Raw genomic sequence first — 17,393 nt, 5'->3', positions numbered from 1 at the left:
CGGCCTAAAGAGCGTCCGAACACAGGTAAATTATTACTACGGACCGCTCTATCAGTAGATGGTAGCAGAGGACGGTTTCGTCTTTTGGGACCCTGTACTCTTAAAGTACATGGTGTTGAATTAACGGTTACGCATTTTTGAGACCCCCATTCGAGGAGTTGAATTAGATTTTTCTTGGATAAAACTGATTGACAGAATGATGATGGGCTAGGTCCACCGCGACTTTCCCGGGATCTCGGAGCTTGCGAATGGAGAGAACGGAGGTGTGGAAACAGCGTTGGCGGTACTAGTGATGGTATGAGTGAAGTTAGGGTTTTGCGCTTGCACAGCTTATTGCCGCAGGGTGTGTGAAAAGGTTGCGAGGATTTTTTTCTTTATAGAGGATAGCGGAGGTGCGACTCCGAGTGTAGAAGTAGAGAAGTCGTCGAACTTCATAGAAATAGCGGAGGTGCAGCTCCGAGTGTGAGAGTAGGGAAGTCGTCGAACTTCATGTGCGTGTGGCACTTTGTGCATAAAAAGGTCCACGTGGTTGTTGTTGTTGAGACGGGCCCTGCGAGGTCAAGAGACTCCGGAGTATGTTGATCCATGTTGTGGTCTGGGCGGTTTAGTAGGTTGATCGGGCGTAGTCAACAAGTCGATACGTGTGTTAGGGAGTGAAAGGAACTTCGACTTCGGGCTTTGACAAGATTCTAAGTGCACTAGAATAGATCATTGACAAGTTGAGAGTAGGTCTGCGGGTCAGATTTGCTTGCGAACATGGGGACCGAGAAAGACGGAATAGCGGCCGAGGCTAGTGAAAGGTCCCTAAGGTCCTGAAGCGACTGTGTTACCCTTCCTGTAGTAAACCGACAGATCTGTTTTATTTTTGGTAGCTCGCGATACATGCAAAAAGTTGTCACGAAAAGAGGTGAGCGAAGGAGGACTTGCCGTGAGGCTTTGTCAGCCGCAGTGTGTGTGAGTGTGACGTCACTAGGAACCGCGCTGGGATAGGTTGGTTGCAGAGAAGGGTCGCGCACGGATTGGACGCAGTCCGTGGGGCTCGATTGGAAGGGGAAAGGCAAACGAAGAGTATTCCGGGAATTAAAGTCACCTATTGATTACAAACTTTGTGAAATAAAAGACGAGAAAATGAAATTCTTTAAAGCATTCAGGAGTGCGATGAAGGGGGAGTCTTACATTAAAGCGAGCGTAGGAGAGGAGACGCCGCCCAAAGGTACACCAGCTTACATTGTAATGGAAGAGAAGGGGGTAGCTCCGTGTCTTTGGCTAAAGCAATGGCACAAACTGACAGAGAAACATGGGAGCGTAGCGTTCCCGATACATGGGACATTCAATATAAGGATCCTAGAGAATTTGAGATTCACGATGTACGACATGAAGGTACCTCCAAGGCCAGCACAGTTTGAGGCTCTAGCAATTTGGGAACTGATGGCTAGACAGCAACAGCAAAATAAGTTCGAGAACAGGATAAGGAAGGTAGAAAAGACACTAGCGGACGCTAGGTGGGATAATGCACAGAAGGTGTGGAGGTCAGATGTACTGCAGGGGATAAAATTGTTTCCGGCAATTACTAAGGAAGAAGAGGAGACAGGTAAGAAAGCTACCTGTAAGACAGACAGAAAGTGTTCCAAGGATAAAGAGGATGAGGAAAAGTTGAGAAGAGAAGAGGAGCTAGAGGATGAGGAGTTAATCATGCAATTGCTGAACGACCGTCCACCACCTTATGCGGAGAATGGACAAGGTCCAAGTACCAGTTCTGCCCCTCCGGCATCGGTACGGAACAGTGAAACTCAGAGTTCAGGAGCGTCATCGGGATCTAAGGACCCGAGTTTACTGTTTACCCCGCAGATACCGCAGGTTAGGAGAATATATCCAGATGTGCCCATGTTGAAACCAGCAGAAAATTATCAGCCGCAGATCCCAGGGTACTACAGCAGTGACAACGGTGCAGGAATGATTCTAGATCCAACCGTAAGGGGAGTACAGAATGGTCACAATCCAACAATGACACAAGCTGAATCAACTCAGTTTTTGATGCCTCAGAAGCAGATGCAGGGGGGAACAGCACATGCTCAGATGACGGGGAGTCAGATGGGCATGCCGGCAATGATGACCCATAGTGTGGGAATGAACGTGCCTCAGAACATGGGAAATGGACAGAACCCAGATGCGATATCGCTACCCATTACTGTAGGTCCACCGGTACCTTTGTATAGTCAGCCTAATTTAGGTATGAGCGGTCAGGGATCAATGCTGCAGAATGGGACAGAGAGGAGGTGCATAGAAAACACTCCAGGGATAACTCCTATAGCGGCTCAGCCAAATGGATCTGGGACCCTGATGGAGTTTAGTCCCATATGTGCTCAGTCGACACTGGTGAGGTCGAGCCCCCCACTGATAATACCTCTAACATCGAACACTGAAAAGTTGCCGCAACCATCAATGGCAGTCGATGTGAATGCTACACTGATGGGGGTAAATGCGCAACAGCTGACACAGTGGTTCAACAGTTTGAATTCCACACAAAGTTCAGACAGTGGGAAAGGAGAAGATTACCTGAATAGGATGAGGCTGAACATGGAAGCACAAGAATTGGTGGAAGGGACTATGGGTGTGAATAGGTTAGAGTCCTACACGGAAGAAGAGCTGAGATACCTATGTCCAAAGATTACGAAAGAAGTGAACAAGGTACATAAAAGTTTGCGGGAAGTAGCGGACAGAAACGGGATTGACATAGACAAGATGAAACACTTGAGCAGAAGCTACAGGTTGGATTTTGGGGCCACAGATTTTGAACATATAAGGTCAGCAGGCATGAAGGCGCACCTTAGAGAATTGCTGCAGAGTGCACAAGTGTGGAGGTGCTTAGACAAGTGGGAAAGCAGGTGGGTAAAGAGAAAGGAAAAGAGGAGGGATAGTGCTACAGAGCATAATGAGAAAAGACCACAAAGCAGTGAGACAGTAACCATGTTACCAATGAGGGAGACAGCAGGGGGAAAATTAATACATGTACCATGGCACAGAAGCGATATTCAGTCTTTTACGGACGATTTTCCCAAACTGAGAGAGAAGCCGATTGAATGGTATCAGCAGACTGATAGGTTTGTGAAGCTTGCAAAATGTCTCTGGGAAGATCTGAACACTCTCTTTGAGATTGTGGTTCCAGCAGATTTGTGGGAGGATTGCAAAAGTGCTGTAGGTTGGCCAACAAGTGAACCAGAAAGAGACAGGGAGACGGGTGCACCATGACCTATGGTGATGAGCTTGTACTACAAGGTGATTGAGCATTTGAAGACGAAGGTTGCCGCGAAAAATGTAGACTGGCAGAAGATCGATCGAACTGCCCAAGAGGCTAAAGAGTCGATTCATAGTTACTATGAGAGGTTGTTGAAGGCGTTTAAGAACTACAGTGGCACAGAAACAATAGAGGCGAAGGACATGCTTCATTTTGTGTTCAGATTTGTGGAAGGGCTGAGACCGGAGATAAGTCAGATGATAAAGTCGCATTTGATTTGTTGGCAGTCTAAACCGATTGACGAGGTCTTGACTTATGCGAAATACTGTAGCGACGAAATTGAAGTGAAGCAGAAAAGGTTGAAAGAGAAGGTGATGATGATGCAACTTAAAGCAGCTCAGACAGGTCTGCAAGGTTTGCAAGGGATGCAAGGGTTCCAACAGCAGGTACCGCAACCGCAGCCGCAGTTGCAGGGAAACATGGCGTTTCAGTCACAGCCTAGAGGCAGAGGCAGAGGAGGTTTTGCGAATAATGGTCCGGATTTGAACACTGTTGTAACGGGTGTGCAGGCAATGAAGAAGGTGATGCCGTGTCACGTGTGCGGAATTGTCGGTCATTGGAAACGCGAGTGCCCGATGGTGGTGCAGGAAGGTGCAGGTGCAGGTGCAGGCATTGGTCAGCAAAACAATGATGTCAATGCATTTCAGACAATGAGGGGACCGAAAATGAGAGGTCCAAACCCAAATTTTCAGACCGTAAATCAATTGCAGGGATTACAACCTATGCAGCCGCAGCAGATGCAGATGCCTCGTATGCAGATGACGCAAATGCAGCCAATGCAACAGCAGTTACCCATGGTACCTAATCAGCAAATGCAAATACCTTTGGCACCAATGAGTCAGCAGCAAGTGATGGTTCCTCCACAGGTCTCGGGTCAGGTAATGAGTACAAATGGCACCGTACAACAGTTCCCACTACACAGTGAGAGTGGAATAAACAATGTATGGGAGAGTGAAAGCTCAGAAGAAGAAGGAGATTGTGTGCTTGCAGCATCCTTGGAAGTTGATCAAAAGGGTCCGTACGTAGAGGGAAGAGTAATGGGTCATCGTGTCTCGTTCTTGGTTGACACAGGAGCCACACGTTCAACTGTTAAGAGCAGTGAAGTACCAAATTTGCCACTCTCAGGGAGGACAGTTCAAGTGGTGGGAGTAGCAAACAGGCACCTGACGAACCCAATAACAGATCCGGTACCAGTCAGCATCGGTAACTATCAAGGGGTACATCAGTTCGTGGTATGTGACTCAAGCCCGATAGCACTGTTAGGGAGAGACTTGTTGTGCAAATTGGGTTGTTCGATCATGTGTTCGAACGAAGGAATAACAATCCAGACGAGCAGTGATGGGGAAGAAGAGGACAGTGTAGAGGGGGATGAGATGGAAACTGTCGATGAAGAGTATCCTCTGATTTGTCTCTTCCCGATGATAACTGAAGAAGATATTCCAGCTGAATTACGGGAGACAGTCGGAAAGGAAGTGTGGGATATGACAGGGAAAGAGGTGGGATTGATGAAAGGAGTGGAACCAGTGAAAGTGACTGTAAAGCCCAATGCAATCTTTCCCCAGACCCCACAATACCACATGGCACAAGACACCCTCATGAAAGTTGCTCAACTTATTGATGAATTTGTAAAACAGGGGGTACTGAAAGAAGTGTTAAGCAGCCCATGTAACTCACCAATAATGGGACTAATAAAGCCAAGTGGAAAGGTCCGACTTGTGCAGGACTTGAGGAAAATAAATGACATCATAGTCAAATGTTGCCCAGTAGTACCGAATCCAGCTGTGATAATGTTTCAGGTCCCTTGCGATGCCGAATGGTTCTCAGTCATCGATTTGTCACAAGCATTCTTTTCTGTGCCTCTTCATGAGGACAGCCAATTTCTCTTTTGTTTCAAATTCCTAGACAGAGTGTACAGTTGGTGTCGAATTCCTCAAGGGTTTTCTGAGTCACCGTCAATCTTCAATCAGATTCTAAAGAAAGATTTGGAAGCATTAGAATTGCCATTCGAGTCAACCCTAGTACAGTACATTGACGACTTACTGGTTGCATCAAAGACAGAAAGTGGCTGCACGGCCGATACCATTGCTCTGTTGAACCATTTGGGAAGGAATGGACACAAGGTGTCTCCTTCCAAATTGCAGTTTTGTCAGAAGAAAGTGAAATACTTGGGTCACCAGATAGAGAAAGGGTCACGGAGAATAATGAAGGAAAGAATAACGAGTGTACTTCAAATGAGTCCACCCAAGACGAGAAAGGAGGTGAGGAAGTTTTTGGGAATGGTGGGCTACTGTCGCCAGTGGATTCCCAACTTCTCGACTCTAGCAAAGCCTTTACTGAAACTGACCCAGAAGGATGCCTTGGATCAAATTGAACTGAAAGGAGATGAGATGGATGCTTTTGTTGAATTGAAAGAGTGCATGTGCAGGGCTCCGGCTTTAGGTATGCCTGATTACACAAAGCCTTTCACATTGTTTTGCCACGAACGTGATGCATATTCTTTGTCTGTCTTGACTCAAGCCCATGGTGGCGTAAACAGACCAGTAGCGTATTTTTCAGCTACTTTGGATCCGGTCGCAGCAGCACTCCCAGGGTGTTTGCGCGCCGTAGCAGCAGTTGGTATCAGCCTCACTCAGAGTGAAGGAATAGTGATGGGACACCCAGTAACAGTCATGGTCCCTCACTCAGTTGAGATACTTTTGACCCGCTCCCGAACACAGCACATGACCGGAGCAAGACTCACAAGGTATGAAACGATAATTCTGGGCTCACCGAATGTGCAGCTGAAAAGGTGCACTACGCTGAATCCAGCAACCTTGCTCCCTGGAGAAAATGCTGAAATTGAGAACGCTGAAGACGTCGAGCATGACTGCCTTCCGGTGACTGAATTTTGCACAAAACCCCGACCGGACATTAAGGATACTAAGCTTGATGAAAATGACCAAATTCTTTTTGTTGATGGTTCATGTCTAAGAGACGGGATGGGGATTTTGAAAGCAGGATACGCTGTATGTACTGTAACAGGTGTCTTGGAAGCGGGATGGCTTCAAGGAGTCTATTCTGCACAAGTAGCAGAACTTGTAGCCCTTACCAGAGCATGTCAACTGTCTGCATTGATGAAAGTCACCATTTACACTGATAGTCAATATGGGTTTGGGATTGTGCATGACTTTGGACAACTATGGTCACAGAGAGGTTTCCTGACTTCTTCAGGATCCCCAGTGAAGAACGGGGAAAGGATAAGGGAATTGTTACACGCCATTCAAGTGCCAGCTGAAGTTGCAGTGGTAAAGTGCAGTGCTCATACAAAAGGACAGGACTATGTTTCTCTGGGAAATGCATATGCAGATCAAGTCGCAAGATTTTGTGCCTTGAACTGTATATTACTCAGGGATGAATGGAATTCGATAACTGAGCCAGAACTCGAACCAGCTGAAGCATTTGCCTTAAAGGTTGTAGATACAATAGATGAACTAAAAGCATTGCAGAATAACGTCAGGGAGGATGAGAGAGATTCCTGGATTAAATCACAATGTATAAAGAGACCAGACGAGTTATGGGTTTCAAATGAGGGAAAATTTGTTTTGCCAAACAGTCTCTTATCACAGCTTGCGCGGTTCTATCATGGGCAAGCTCACCTAGGGAGAGATGCCATGATAAGATTGTTCAAAACTGATTGGTTTAACCCCAGATTTCGTCAAGCTGCAGAAGCAGTTTGCCATCGATGAGTCACTTGCCAGCAGATGAACCCAGGAAAGGGAACAGTTGTGAACGCGAGCCACATTGGTAGGGCAAGCGGTCCTTTTAGCCGAATGCAGATGGACTTCATTGAGATGCCTGTGCATGGAGGTCTAAAGTATGTGTTGGTGATTGTGTGCATTTTTAGTCACTGGATTGAGGCATACCCCACACGTAGAAATGACAGCCTTACAGTTGCAAAGCTACTGTTGAGAGAATTAATACCACGTTTCGGATTCCCGATCTCTTTAGAATCAGATAGGGGAAGTCACTTCAATAACGAGGTGATAAAGTTACTTTGCGAAGCGCTGAACATTGAGCAAAAACTGCATTGTAGCTATCGCCCTGAAGCATCAGGACTGGTGGAGCAGATGAATGGTACACTGAAATCAAGAATGGCGAAAATATGTGCATCAACAAATTTGAAATGGCCTGACGCATTGCCCTTAGTGCTAATGTCAATGAGAAACACCCCTGATAGAAAGACTGGATTGTCTCCGCACGAAATTCTCATGGGCAGGGCTATGAGACTTCCTGCAGTTCCCGCAAACGCGCTTTTGAATATTACAGATGATATGGTGTTAGACTACTGCAAGAGTCTGGCTGACGTGGTTCGCTCTTTCTCTCACCAGGTGGAAGCAACCACCTTGCCACCGATCCAAGGTCCAGGACACGCACTGAAAGCAGGTGACTGGGTCGTGGTAAAGAAGCACGTGAGGAAGTCGTGTCTGGAACCCCGTTGGAAAGGCCCTTTCCAAGTGATCCTGACGACAACTACCGCTGTGAAGTGTGCGGGGGTTCCCAACTGGATTCACGCCAGTCACACAAAGAAGGTGTTGTGTCCCACAGATGAGGAAGTTGAAGCGCTGAAACTACCAGTGCCTGACAAAGCAGTGCTGAGTGCTGAGACAGAGCAAAACCGAACTGAAGGCGAAAAGGCAGGAACGGAAGAGAGAGAGATATTCTCTGAGGACGAAGAGACCAACTCACTTGGGGAAGACCAAGGAGAAAGTTCAGACAGCGACGAAGCAGCTGAAGGTGACAGAGAACCTGAAGCAGCTGAGGGTAGCAAAGAGCCTGAAGCAGCTGAAGGTGACAAAGAACCTGAAGCAGCTGAAAGTGATAAAGAGCCTGACGAAAGTAACGGTGACGAAGGGCTCGAAAGAGGTGAAAAAGCAGGAGATCCTGATCAGAGGAGGGCTTTCCCAGAGGCAGACGGTACAGAAAAAGAAAAAGAGAACGTGATTGATTCCCCAGAAGGAGGGGACAAGGCAGAACAGAACGAAAAAGTTCAAGCTTCCTCAGAAAAGATCGCAGGTCCATCAAATGGTCACGGTGCAAAGAGGAGACTAAGTATATCACCAATAAAAGAAAGGGCTAAAGAAAGTCTGAACGACGGAGAAAGGCCAAAAGTGAAAGAGAAAAGAAAGGAAGTGACTGTTGTGGAACAATCCTCAAGTGAAGAAAAGGACTTGACAAAAGAGGAGAGTACCAGCGAAGCAGAATCGAAAAGAGAAGCAAAATTGAAAAGGAAAAGGATACCAAACAGGAGGTATTCCGGTCCTGAATGGGCATATGTAGCCAATGACGATTGGACTGACGAATTTGTATCTCTAAGCATCGAGAACGAAGAAGAGGAAGAGATACCAATAGAAAAGAAAAGTTTTATGGACTCTGTCGATTGAAAGGGTAATAAATGATATTGCTTGCTACAATCTAACGTGATACAAACAACCAGCTGAGACATATTGCTAAACCGGATGAGACATTTGCTAAACCAATAAAGACTGAGTTATTGCCGAATTGAGACAAATGCTGCTAACCGATAAGTGACTGGCCTCTTGAAGAAGACGGTGTGAACATTGCGCTCGCTCAGCTTTGTAACCGAATCGCTAAATAGTTTCTTTTACAAGTGCTTCTAGCTCTCTGATTCTATACAGATCATGACGCAAAACAATAGAAAGAAATATTGTAAATATGTGTGTATAGGCTTGATAATTGCATGTGTATTAATAATAATGGCAATAGTGCTTGCAATGCATGGAAAGGGTGAGAATGAGAGAATTGCTGCTTCTACTTTTGCTCCTGTCACTGTCACTGAACTAACTGCATTGAAAATACTAGAATTAGATGAGAGACACTTGCATGATAAGAAAGAGCTTTCGTATAATGTTTTCTATCGCTTGCTAACAGAATATGTTGAGACTATGGATGCGAAAGATTGTTATGTGTGTACACAGATACCGACATCAGTGAAGGAAGGGGTGACATATCACCACATGCCTCTTACATACGGGATTACATGTAGTATAGTAATGTCTAGGTTCTATGGTCAAACTAACATACAGTATTTTTACTCAAATTATGATGTTACCTTTGCTTATGTTCCTATAATAGCGCAGCTAAGCCAGATTGCTAAAGATTGGGATGCTAAAATAATGAGGGAATTTTTCGAGCCAATGCTACCTTTTGAAACGGCTCACGCTCATAGGGAAAATCTTACCTGCTCGCTCTCTGCAGTAGAGATAAGCTTTTTAGATCGCACAGATGATAGAAGGGCACAAATGAAGGCGAAATTAGAAAAGGAGTTACATAAGAGGACTTCAGTAGATAATTATGATTTTGCTGCAATAAAGACACAAGGGAGAATTGCTTTAGATGCTTGGCATGTAGGGAAATTTTGTATATATCGAGGAGAATCCTATTATGACAATATTTTTGTAGGAGCAAGTGAATGTAAACATACGTTTATCTTTAAGGCCAAATGGACATTCATGATGAACGGACTTGACCCTGTCATTCCAGGTGTATATTACATTTGTGGGTATAATGCCTATTATCGTCTTCCAAAGGGATGGTGGGGGAGATGTTATTTGGGTATAGTGTTCCCAAAGGTTTATCAACTGGATGACCTATCGATGATTCAAAAGACATCTGGATCCCATCGTATCCAGAAAAGAGAGACCGCAGCTGCTGTGGTAGGAGATATATTTGGAGCCATGATTCCTTCATTGGGAGTTGTGCTGAATTCCATCAAAATAAGAAAGTTGTCTACTATAGTGGATAACATGTTGACAAAGTTTTCAGGTGCTATAATCCTGATAGATGCTGAACTTGCAGCGGAAAGAGCTATGACTCTTCAAAATAGGCTTGCTTTAGACATTCTTTTAGCAAAGGATGGTGGCGTTTGCAAAATGCTTGGTGCACGACACTGTTGTACTTATATTCCCGACAATAGTGTGAAAATTAAAACTATGCTTGCTAATCTAACAAAAGAAAGTGCAGATTTGAAGGAACTGAAAGAACAAGGAGTGTGGGAGAGGGTTGGAAAAGGACTTGCTTCAGTGGGACATTGGATTGGGGGAATTTGGAATGGAATATTGTTAAAAATAATAGAGGGAATTTTAATAGTGATAATTTGTGTATTTGGAATTTGGGGAATAAAAAGGGGAATAATAATGATCATGGAAAGAATTAAAAGAAGAAAAGAAGAGAAAATTATGAAAAGAATGGCAGAAGAATACAAAGCGCAAACTAGGGGAACTAAAAGCAAAAGAGAACTGACAGAATTTTAATGGAATAAAATTTGTGGGCATGATTTGGTGTGATGACAAGTAGTCATCAGAGGAGGGATTGATGAAGCAGAAAATGGAGGTTTTACATTTATTTGCGCTTAAACGTAGTGTTGAAATAATCGTGTGTGACTTAACCGAACTAATAAAGATTGTACGGGGACAAAATGTGCCCTTAGAGTAGTTGCCAACATTTATAAGCGTGCTTTATATCCGACATAATCGTAAACGTGTGCTATGATTTGCCTGCTTGAAATGTTTTAGCTTAGCATAACTTTAGCGGAGGCTTTGGCCTAGTGGCCTGGTCTCACGGTTTAGATGTTCGTATTTTTCCAATGAGCTATTAAACGTGTATTTTTGCTTGAAGCTGTACTTTTCCACTGAAACCGTTCACATGCTTATCTTAAAGTTTCGTGCCAGCCTGGCATATTTTCTCTTTTACTCCAAGGTCGATTTGCAGGTGCGGACAATGGAGGCTCTGAAAGTGAGCTAATTGGTATACTATGTTGCAACTTGCGTACCCATCTCCAAGGATAATGTATGCTTAAGTAAAAGCTTGAGAACTGGTGTTTTTGATTGGACAATTTGGAGCTAACCTATGAACCCTCCAATGGAAGACCCTACTGGATTCGAACTGTTGTCTATAAAAACCAGGTGCACGAGAAGAAATTAGATCATTACAGCCATTACCAGCTATTGCCCGACATTGCGTTATTTCGTAGCTATTATGGCCCACTTTGCTGCGACGCCATTTTGAAAGAGACTTTGATGCTTTCTCTGATCGGGAGAAAGAGACTTTAACGATTCTTGCCCTAGAGACTTTAACTTTGATTTGTCCCTTTGCATGAAGTAGTAGTTTACCTTGCCGCCGTGAGGCAATTGCCCCGTCCACCCCTGCCCCTTTGCCCCGTCCCATGCCGATCGAAACGGTATCAATGCTGATCGAGAAACAGTACCTGTGAGACGAAGACTTCCTTGTATGCTGATCGTAATTGGTAAATATGAAAGGAAATTGTAAAATTGCATTGTGTTTCTTTTAGGTAACCAACTGCTGATTTTGATAAGAGCCCTAGTTAGGAGTTTTTCTAAATTTATGTTGCTAAATTGTTTTTGCATGAAGTCCCACATGCCGATGCTAATTTGAGGTTAGACGAGGATTCTATATGTCGCACGATGCAATTTGAGATCTTGTTATGCTGACTAAATGTACGCAATTAGCTCTTTACAGATTATCGTATTAGTGATTTGCATTGCTATTATCGAATGCCTTGTGATTCAAATGCTACATAGATTACACTTGTTTCGCCGTTATGGACAGCTATTAATGTTCATTTACGTTTATCATTTGGTGTTGAGACACATTTATATTGTGCTAGCTTTGTTAATATAGGGAAATAAATTCACTAACTTTGCAATAAACTGGTGTGGTTATTCCTGACTGAAAGGTCAGGGTTCGCCGAAATGTATTCTGGACTAATTGTTAAGTGTTATGTTGAACAGGGTATTGCTTATGTTCGTTATTGATTATTGATTCGATGCAACTGATCGATATAAGAGTACGGAGTGTTCCCACTTAGTCAAAAGATTCATCGGCCTAAAGAGCATCCGAACACAGGTAAATTATTACTACGGACCGCTCTATCAGCACTCATCTAGTTCACCTGTCTTCTGGGTCCAGAATCCCACACATTTTCGTTTTTCACACTAGCTGGAATGACTCCTCCAACCACTGGAGAGCTTCTAGATTACAAACGTTCTATGTTTCCAAAGAGTCTTTTCATATCTATATATACTTATGTATGTATTCAGTATCGCTTCAGAGGATGCTTTCAGTAAGTCGGAATAGTGGGTGTAGTTTTAAGATGAACTTGTTGCTTTGACTGACAGATACCAAATGTTCCCAATTCCCAATATTTGGCACATCCCTAGGTTTGAAAACACTACATATATTTGTATAAAAGTTTTGATGCATGGATGCTAGTGTCGCGTGGGCTCTCATCATCCTAGATGAGACTACTGGATTTCTAGGTAGCAGGGTTGTTCCTAGTGTGGGGGACTAAGTCTTACCCACTTGGAAGGACCACTGTCACCCCAAATCCGGTTTTGCTCCGGCTAAATAGCAGTGCCTCACCTCTCCCAAGGGGAAGAGATGATTGGGCAGCCGAGCGCATGACATCTTTGGAACTTCTCAGGGAAGTCGTGGTCACTAAGATCCAAACCAGCTCTCTCATTTACAGTATAATCTCATATACAAATGACAAAGGCAGTTTGAGTTTTATAGATTGTTTTAATAAAGCGACTGCATTTTAGATATTAAGGCGTGAGCCGCAATAACCAGAACCATACAACACAGTAGGATTGAAATAGTCACGAGGAGAGTGAAACATAAGAATAACGCTATCATGGTGTTAATAAATTCTACTCTCTCTCAGATAGTTCTATTTCGAACACAGCATTTTAAGCTTCTAACTTGCCTTTTAGATTCCCTGGGAAGCCATCAACCCTCATACCTGAGCAAAGGCCTGTGATCTGGTTCAGCATCTGCAACGAGGCAGTCCGTGTCTAGTTGTGGTTCCCTGGTTGGAATCTCCCTCTTGCCTGTATTAGGACAAGGAAGTGTTTTATAACTAACATGTCAGTGTGATCACAAAATGTCCCTAAGCAAGAAATGCCAAAGACTAAACTCCTATCACGTCTATCGGCAAAGAACCAGACTGTATCCTTGACTGAAGCACAGAGTGAACAAGAATGTGTTATTGAAAACCCCAGTGCTGAAGTAGGCTAAACAGTGTGATATAAAAAATAAAACAAGACCGTAGAACTGGCTATTTGAAAAATAACAGTATGAAGCTGAATAACAAGCATTTAGAGCAAAGTGCACAGAGGCTCTATGCTGCGAGGAAAGGAATAAAATACATCCAGGGCAAAGTGTACAAAGGCCTAACGCCTGAAGCTAACGCGCAAAGGATACATAAAACTGACCACACTTAGGGCGCCATGTCGCGTGGGCTCTCATCATCCTAGATGAGACTACTGGATTTCTAGGTAGCAGGGTTGTTCCTAGTGTGGGGGACTAAGTCTTACCCACTTGGAAGGACCACTGTCACCCCAAATCCGGTTTTGCTCCGGCTAACTAGCAGTGCCTCATCTCTCCCAAGGGGAAGAGATGATTGGGCAGCCGAGCGCATGACATATTTGGAACTTCTCAGGGAAGTCGTGGTCACTCAGATACAAACCAGCTCTCTCATTTACAGTATAATCTTGTGAGAAAACAGGGCTGATTGCAGAGGCCCCATAACTTTTTGCCCCCATTTTCCTCTTTTTGCTGGTGTTTTCCTGACTTTGATGGTGCCCTGGGTACTGCTAACCAGTCCCAGGCCCTGTGCTCTGTGTAAAATGGATATGCAAATTAGGCTAATTATAATTGGCTAAGTTAACCTACCTATAAGTCCCTAGTATATGGTAGGGCATGTAGGTTTAGGGACCACAGCATAGGTGGTGCACACCTAGGTGCACTGCTGAGGTGCCCAGTGTCATTTTAAAAGCAAGCCTGCCTTGCTGGCTGCTTTTAAATTAAAGTTATATGCAAATTCGACTTTGGAATTAAAGGTACTTCCAAAGTCTTAAACTACCTTATTTTTACATATAAGTCACCCCTAAGGTGTGCCCTATGTGCCCCTAGGGCTGGGTGCCATGTAACTATAAGCAGGGACTTTATAAAAATAGATTTATAAGCCCTGGTGAGGTAAAAACAGCCAAATTTGTTTTTCCCTCATTGAAGTAAATGGCCTTCATAGGCTAGAATGGGCAGACTTTATTTTAAATTTTAAAGTCTCCTTAAATGTTACATACCAAGAATTTGGTATCAAATTGATTGTTGTAATAAATCCCACAACTTCCAGTTGTTGGATTTAATATAACTTGTCCAGGTAAAAAGTAGGACATTTGGAGCACCCAGCAACACCCCCGCATCCTGCAACCCCAGACAATTAGGTGCCCCCTTGATTAGATTAGGAGAGGACAGGAGAGGGGTGTGTTTATGATTTTTAGCCACACCAGTGGGTGGGCTCAGCCAGATGTAACCTCCAAAAATCAGATTCATCCATGTTGGATTTTTAGAGACTGTTGCCTTCTGGGATGGATTTTTGCCACACTTCCCAGGAAGTGGTCATCACAGGGGGACAACCCTGTCCCTGATTGGAGAACCAGGGCCCCCCTGCTTTTCACCCAGGAGCAAGGATAAAACTGGCAGACCTGCACCCACGCCTCAGATCCCCTCCAGAATTCAACAAGAAAGGAACTAAAGAAGAAGAAGGACTGCCCTGCTGGACCCCTGGCCTGCACCTGGACCCTGCACTCAGAAGGACTGCACCAGCTGCACACTTGGGCTTCACCACAAGAAGGACTTTGCCTGGCTTCAACTGGTTCAAGGAGGGACTCCCTGTTTGCTACAGGTGAAAAATTGCTAAACCAGAGTCCCCTGCACCAACTCCTGAAGAAAGCGACCAGCTGACCCCTGTCCAGTGGCCAAAAAGGAGTTTGCGCCAGGTGCATTCTGGGAGTTGAAGTCCACACCCCCCAAGGACCATCACAGAACTTCTGGACCCTTGGGGTGAGCTGTGGACCCCAAAAGAACCTTAAAAGAACATCTGGGTGAAGCCCCAGAAGTTTGGAAAAGATTTGAGAATTTTTGGAAAAAAGCTCCAGAGAGGGACCGACCCGCCGCGGAAATTCTAGCCGGCTTGCCTCAACCGCGACCCGGCCTGACTTCGTGGTTCGTCCCGGTAAAGAAAAACTTCAAAATAAAGACTAAGTCAGAAGGTAACTTTTTAACCGAGGCCTCCCGCGACCTGTAGCCGAGCAGGGCTCCATCGCGGTCGGCCTGAAAGTTTGACTTTGCCCCGGTCGAGGTGCAACCAGATGACCCGATTGGCGCTTTTTGTTTCTAAGCGCTAGAAAAGTAATAATTCTTTAAAAATTCATATCTCCGGTTCCCCTGAACCGATTTTAATCGTTTTTGTGTCATTTTAAAGATAAAAATATAAACTATTTTTATAAATTGGTTTTGGATTTTTAAACTGTTTCCTGTGTTTTATTTAATTACTGTTTTGTGATATTTGAATGCTTTACACTTTGTCTCCTAAGTTAAGCCTTGACGCTCGTTGCCAAGCTACCAAGGGTTGAGCTGGGATTAATTTACTGAGACCTAACTGTACCTATGTGGAGGTTAGTGGCTTGTTGCTAGGTGTAGGTACCTACCTGCCCTACCAATAACCCATTTTCCAACATAATTGGAAGCAGCGACGGGATCCTGTACTTGTGTTCAATATCACGTTACAGTTTTAGGTAAAACAAATTAAAAATCCTTTAAATTGTCCTAGTGCAAAAAAAAATTGTAATTTTTAATTTGGATTAATTTCAATTATTGAATTTTTGTAATTTTTCTAAATTCTTGTTTCCAATTTTTGCAAAAAGTTTTTGTTGACACAAAACTAGGGAACCATGGAGCTTGATCTGGCTAGCCTACCCACACTGACAGTAGTCCAGCTTAGGGGGTTGTGTATTGAAAGAGGGTTGCCTGCAACCACTGATCTCAGGAAGCAAATCCTGATTAAATCCCTGACAGCATGGGCTGAGGCCCAAGAGGTAGAGACAGAGGAAGCTCCAGAGGAGGAAGAAAAAGGGGAAGATGCTAACTCTAACCACTCAGGGGAGGGAAGGCATCCGAGCCTAAGTGAGGAAGAGGAAGAACGGTCCTCAGTAGATACAGTCACTAGGGGCAGGCCCAAAGCTAGTGGTAGGAAGGGGGTCCCTTCAGGAGGAGAGAACCCATCCATCAGAGAAAGAGAGCTGGAGGCCCAGCTAGCATACATAGCTTTGGAAGCAGAGAAGCTGGCCCTAGAAAAGAAAAAGTGGGCAAGCAAAGAGAAAAGAGATGGTGGCAGCGATAAAGAGGCTGAGGTGTCCCTGGGTGGGGGTTTTGCCCCCAGATTACCCAAAGGGGTGGTTCCTGCCTATGTAGAGGGGGATGACATAGATAAGTGGCTGGGGGCCTTTGAGAGGGCCCTCCAGATGAGGAAAGTCAAGCCTCAGTACTGGGGTTCACTTCTTTGGGAGTTAGTTCCCAACTCTGGGATCGGCTCCTAACCATGAGTGGGGATGATGCAGACTCATACCCCAGTATGAAGAGTTGCTTGACTAAAAAGTTTGGTCTGACCCCAGAGCAGTATAGGCTCAAGTTTAGGGACACCCAAAAGACAAGCACCCAGTCCTGGGTGGACTTTGTGGACATTTCAGTAAAGGCACTGGAGGGCTGGATACAGGGCAACAGGGTAAGTACCTTTGAGGGGCTGTACAATTTGATTATGAGGGAGCACCTTCTAACTAATTGTGTCCAAGAGAGGCTTCGCCAGTATCTAGTAGACTCTAGGTTGACCAACCCCAGAGAGCTGGGGGAGGCAGCAGATGACTGGTTAAGAACTAGGGTTAACCAGAAACCCCCAGGGGGTGATCAGAAAAAGGGAGGACATGGTTCTTCTCAGGGGAAGAACCAGGGGAAAGATGATAAAAAGCCCAAAGAGTCCTCACAAGAGTCCCCAAAAACTTCTCAGGGAGGGGGAGCCCCGAGCCAATTCACTTTTAAAAGGAAGGGTAGGCCACTCTTAAAGAGAGTTCCAGGGAGCCAAAGACCTTCTGCCCCAGTAGGGGGGGAGCCCAGAGTTGGCACTGGTGAGGCCTCACCTGACCCCAAGGAAGTCCTGAGTAGTCAGGCAGCTGTCCAGATGCAAGGT

Source organism: Pleurodeles waltl, chromosome 8, assembly GCF_031143425.1.
Source record: "Pleurodeles waltl isolate 20211129_DDA chromosome 8, aPleWal1.hap1.20221129, whole genome shotgun sequence".
Classification (NCBI taxonomy): domain Eukaryota; kingdom Metazoa; phylum Chordata; class Amphibia; order Caudata; family Salamandridae; genus Pleurodeles; species Pleurodeles waltl.
The sequence above is the reverse complement of the archived record's forward strand: the minus strand, read 5'-3'. Positions refer to the sequence as shown.